We start from the raw sequence: 6,000 nt of genomic DNA, 5'->3' as shown, positions 1-6,000 counted from the left end.
ATGGCTGTCTCGTGGGACTGTGGACCTAGTGTGGGCGACTTTGCACATCTTTCAAGAAAAGTTGCAAATCCTACTTTGAAGGATTTTTAAATGCTGGCTTCTAATTCAAGTTTTTTCTTTTCTTTTTTTCCTTATTTTTGTTTTTAAAGCCCTTGAGCCAAACCAAGCCTGTCTGTGGCTGTGTGTGGGCTACAGACCCCAGGTTCAGGGTTCCTGATAGAAACCAACAGAAAAAGACATATAGGCCCTGGCTGGTTGGCTCAGTGGTAGAGCGTCGGCTTGGCGTGCAGGAGTCCCGGGTTCGATTCCCGGCCAGGGCACACAGGAGAAGCGCCCATCTGCTTCTCCATCCCTCCCCCTCTCCTTCCTCTCTGTCTCTCTCTTCCCCTCCCGCAGTGAGGCTCCATTGGAGCAAAGATGGCCTGGGCACTGAGGATGGCTCTGTGGCCTCTGCCTCAGGTGCTAGAATGGCTCTGGATGCAACAGAGCGATGCCCCAGATGGGCAGAGCATCGCCCCCTGGTGGGCATGCCGGGTGGATCCTGGTCGGGCTCATGTGGGAGTCTGTCTGACTGCCTCCCCTTTTCCAGCTTTGGAAAAATGGAAAAAAAAAAAAAGACATACAAGGAAAACAGAATATAGACTAGATCGATGGTCACTGTTCTGTCTAATAACATAGACTCAGATTAGGTGTGGAATTATAAACCATGCCCATACCATAGATCTAGAGGAGGGAATAGTATGCCCGGCATAAGCAAGCTGGAATCTTTTTGCTGGCGGGGGGTCTAGCCTTCCATTTGTAAAATGTGCAACATCTGTGAAGCTTGAAAAAGCAAAGCACAATAAGACAAGGTATGTCTGCGCATAAAGCAGCCAGAGTAAATCAATCACAGAATTCAGGGACAAGGCAGCTTTCCCCAAACAGTGATTGCTGAATGGCATTTCCTGGTGGGTAAAGGAAGGTGAGGGTTGATTAAGGAAGATTGTGGACTGGGACAGAAGATAAGGACCTTGGATATTTTTTTAATACCTAAAGCAGCATGGTCTTAAGGGGGCATGAGCTAACTTCTCCCTGCATGCCAGGAAAAGGCTGGTTCAAACCTTTTCAAGGGCTAGAACACTGTTTGGTAAACCCACATTCTATTGGTTTAAAAAGTTGGGACAGCTTCCCAAAGTAACTAGGTTGAGTTCTTATTTTTTCCAGGAGAATCTTCCTACGGAACAACAGAAGAGCCTTTAGAAATGCAAAACCACCAGACACATAGCCCTTGGTGGTGCTGGCTCCAAGCCTCACACAGCCCTGAAGATGGGTGTTGTTATTCCTTTTCTAGAGATGAGAAAACAAAGTATGGAAGATAATTCACGCACAAAGCTCCTCCGCCAAAGACAGGTGGGGAGAGACAATGCTGAGGCTTGACCCTGGGTTTGTCACCACATTTAAAGAGTGCAAAATTGGTGCAGCCGCAATGGAAAGCGCCATGGAGGTTCCTCAAAAAATTAGAAACATAATTATCTTATGACCCAGCAGTTCCACTTCTGGGTATATATCTGAAGAAATCCATAACACTAACTCGAAAAGATATAGGCACCGCAATGTTCACTGCAGCATTATTTACAACAGCCAAGATATAGAAGCAACCCAAGTGTCCATCAATAGATGAATGGACAAAGAAGAGATGGTATATATATACACACACACACACACACACACGCACACGCACAATGGAATATTACTCAGCCATAAAAAAGAATAACATCTTACCATTTGTGACAGCATGGATAGACCTAGAAGGTATTATACTAAGTCAGAGAAAGATACACACTATATGATTTCCCTTATATGTGGAATCTAAAGAACAAAATAAATGAACAAACAAAACAAACAAGACTTATAGATGCAGAGAACAAACTGATGGCTATCAGATAAAAGGGGAATTGGAAGCCTGGGTGGAAATGGCAAAGGGATTAAGAAGTACCAGTTGGTATCTACAAAACAGTCATGAGAATGTAAACTACAGTATAGGGAATATAGTCAATAATATTGTCATAAATATGTTTGGAGCCAGGTGGGTACTAGACTTATTGGTGGGATCACTTCGTAAATTACATTACTTTCTAACTAGTATATTGTACACATGAAACTAACACAAAATGATATATTCCCAATTGTAATTGGGAAAATAAAGTCTGTACAAAATGGTTGGTTCTGAATAAATGTTCTAATTCATATGTAATTGCTATGTTAAGACACCAGGGGTTATTTATTTTCCAAAAATAAAAAATAGTTTAAGGTTAAGATTATGCCAAACAACTTGATGTCTTTTTTTAATTCAGAAGATATCTCAGGGTTTTTCAGGGCCTGATGAATATCAGCGTTGTAAGAATGTCAGCTAATCAGTAATAGCAGTCAAGAGATGGCCCAGCTTTTAAACCATTGCTACTGTAGGAGCTGGCTTTAGTCTCTAAGTTAGTTTTGTGCCTTTAAACTTAACCCAAATAGCAGATAACTGCTCAATAGTTTCAACGTGGTCATTACCATGATAGAGGCATTGGAATTAAGTAATCCTGTATCAAGTTTTCTTTTCCTCAAAGCATTTGCTTTTGCACACCTCTGCATTAGCACAGTAAGGTGTAATATAATGTGTGTTAAAGCAGCAGAAACTTGGCTGCCCGCATTCAACAGAAAATCTGCTGTTTGTGACAGCAAAGGAAAGCATGAACAAAATGAAAACAACCTACTGAATGGGAGAAAATATTCACCAATGAAACATCAAGTAAGGGAGTACTATCCAACATTTATAAAGGTCTCATACAACTCAACACCAAAAGAACAAACAACCCAATTTAAAAACAGGCAGAGGACCTGCAGATGGCCAATAGACATATGAAGAAATGCTCAACATCACTAATTATCAGAGAAATGCAAATTAAAAGCACATTGAGATATCACCTCACACCTGTCAGAATGGTTATTGTCAATAAATCAACAAACAACAAGTGTTGGGGAGGATGTGGAGAAAAGGGGACCCTCCTGCACTGTTAGTGGGAATGCAGACTGGTGCAGCCACTGTGGAAAACAGTATGGAGGTTTCTTTAAAAATTAAAAATGGAACCACCTTATGACCCAGTAATTCCACTTGTATATATACAAAGAAACCCAAAATAGTCATTCCAAGAATATATGCACCCTTACGTTCATTGCCGCATTATTTACAATAGCCAAGACATGGAGACAACCCAAGTACCCATCAACAGACAAGTGGATAAAGATGTACGTACATACAAAGAAATTATTACTTGACCATAAAAAAGAATGAATGAATTAGCAGTTTTTCATCTTAACAATACAAACACTGTGCCTGCACAGTGCACATGAGGAATTGGTCTTCTTACTTATAACTAAGTTGTTTCAGCTCATCCTCAATATCATTAGCATCTCTTACAAAGAAAGCCATTGGTATCCTAGCTCTGCATAGACCAGGCAGATAAATTGCTCAACTATTAAAACTTCAGAACACAGGCCCAGAGTAGAGCATTTTCTACTATTTTGAACCACAGAGTAAACAGAAAAGCTGTATACTTATTGCTTTTGCTTCCTTTCTCAGAGGTGGGTTTTCGGCTCAGCCTTGCAGAAATCTCAGTAGCAGGTGAACAGCTCCTTTGGCAATATCAGGACCAACCTGAGACTCTCGCTAGCCAGTAGCAAATGCTAAAGTGCCATTTTTTATGAACACAGGTGAACTTCACCTTCTTTAACTAAAAAAAAAAAGGGTGCTGGCCACCTTTACCTCAGTAAGGAGATCATGTGGTACAAGTGTCCACACTTACTTGATCCTAGAGTCACCTGCAACGCTTGTTTAAAAAATAAGGATCTCAGCGGAGCATTTGATATCTTGCTTCCCAACAACTGTCATCAGTTTGGCTCAAATAAACTCTTATAACAATTCTCTACAGGTTTGATGTTTGTTATGTCGACAACCAGTAGACATAAGTTGCAGGATTTCTGGAAGATGATCTATCATTGCATCAAGTACCTTCTTATTGATTACTCTCCCAGTGATGGCTATGTTTTTTTAACTGTAGACTGACTTTCCATATCAGTTTCTACAGGAAATAGCGTTATTTGCCAAACAACATTTGGGGGTTTGTATTTTCTTAGTTTGCCATCTTTTTGCTAGAAACTCTTTGAAACATGATAGATTGCTTTGATCAATCTACCTTTGAAAAGGGATTAGCATATCTACCTCTTGATATTGATAGTTTACATCTGAGCCATCTGCTACACAACCAACATGTTCAAAATGAATGAGAAATAAGTTGGTAAGTACAGTATATAAAGATTCTTAGCTCCTCCCTTTTATGGTTCTGACTTCACCCCAGGTGACTCACAGTTCGGCAGGCTTGAGAACACCATCCATTTATAAAAGGGAGGGGGAATGCACTAATCTAACAAAAGGATTTCTGCTAAGATATTGCATTATCAGAATAACTCTTGACAGCAGATGTTTGAGTGGCAATATTGTCATCACCCAGTCCTGAAGCAGAGCACTCACAATCCCCATCTTTAGTGAAACGACCACACTTGCCAGCCAAAAATTCATGCAGACAAACCAAATTCACACACAAAAAAGGGGCTTTTGAGGGCTGCCCAGAACATCCTGAATCTCTTTTTTAAAAAATTGTCTTTTAATGAATGGTCCTTGCTCTTCTTTTCCATTGTGCATGTGTCTACAGAACTCCCTGACAGAATGCCTTTTATTTTGAAAGCTTTACGGAATCCTTCAGCTTTCAGAAGAAAAGACTTTATTTCCAAACCACTCTAAAGATACAAAATGATCCCGCAATGAAAAGGGCTGTTACTTCAAAAGGTGGTTGTCAAGTCACCCCATTTACTTACAACTCCATTAAAGATTAAAAGAAACTCAAATGCTTTGAATTGGTACAACTTAACAGATGAATTGATTATAGGTCATTCAAGGACATTTGAAGCATTGTAAGCTACCTTTATAATCAATCAAAATACAAAATTTAAATATATGCAGGTCGGAGAGAGATGAAAACTGAGAAAGTTTCATGATCATGACCTTAACTAACATCTGTAAATTATTTCCCCAGCCCCTACCCCCTACAGAATGCAAGCTGATCCATTTACTCCTAGCCAAGAAGAAAGAAGAATGGGCGCCCAGGTGCTACAAGAAAACCATTCAGGACATGGACCAGCGCCAAGGGCACAGCCCATCTGAATGAAAAATGAAATCCAGGTACATCCAACCCAAGGAACCCCAGCTCCCTGCCTTAACTTAAACAACGGGTAAAAAATCCTTCTCTACCACAGATGCGGAGACACATTCCCCTGCCAGCTGCGGATACATAAGGTCAGGACAGCCACCCCAAAACTCCAGGAGCTTTGTATGCTAGGGCCTGAGGGTCACACGCAGGCGCAGGGGCCCTCACCTAGGTTCGAGTCCCGCCTCAGCCACTTCCTGGCCTTGCGCCCTTGGCCCAACTACGGCTAAAAGCTTCAATATCCCCATCTGCAAAAAGGGGACCACCCTAGCTCCAAAGGGGCGGTTGTGAAGAATAAACGAGGCGGCAGAATTAAGTAAATAAATAAAGGGTGACTATGACTATTTATTATTGTGTGACCATGGTCAATTATTCCAACAGAAGCTCAAGAGTGAAGGGTTCTGAAATGCAAACTTCCTCAGAGGATCTAACTAATCAAACCTTTTAAGGGGACGGGGGGGGGGGGGGGGACCTTTGTCGGCTCGGCCCCGCCCGCCCGCGGACCGCGCCACCTTTCCCGCGGCGGCTGCCTGGCGGGCGGGGCGGGGCGGGGCGGCGCGGGACCCGCGCCTAGGAAGGCGGGAGCGCGGGCGCACCGGCGGGCCGCAGCCCCCAACGGCTCAGCGGGTTGGGACCGCGGTTCCGGACCCCGAGCGCAGCAGCTTCCACCTCAGCTGCCCACCGTGGCCGAGCCCCGCGGCCCTCTCGGTGGGCT

Source organism: Saccopteryx leptura, chromosome 2, assembly GCF_036850995.1.
Source record: "Saccopteryx leptura isolate mSacLep1 chromosome 2, mSacLep1_pri_phased_curated, whole genome shotgun sequence".
NCBI classification, from domain to species: domain Eukaryota; kingdom Metazoa; phylum Chordata; class Mammalia; order Chiroptera; family Emballonuridae; genus Saccopteryx; species Saccopteryx leptura.
This window is presented reverse-complemented; position numbering follows the sequence as displayed.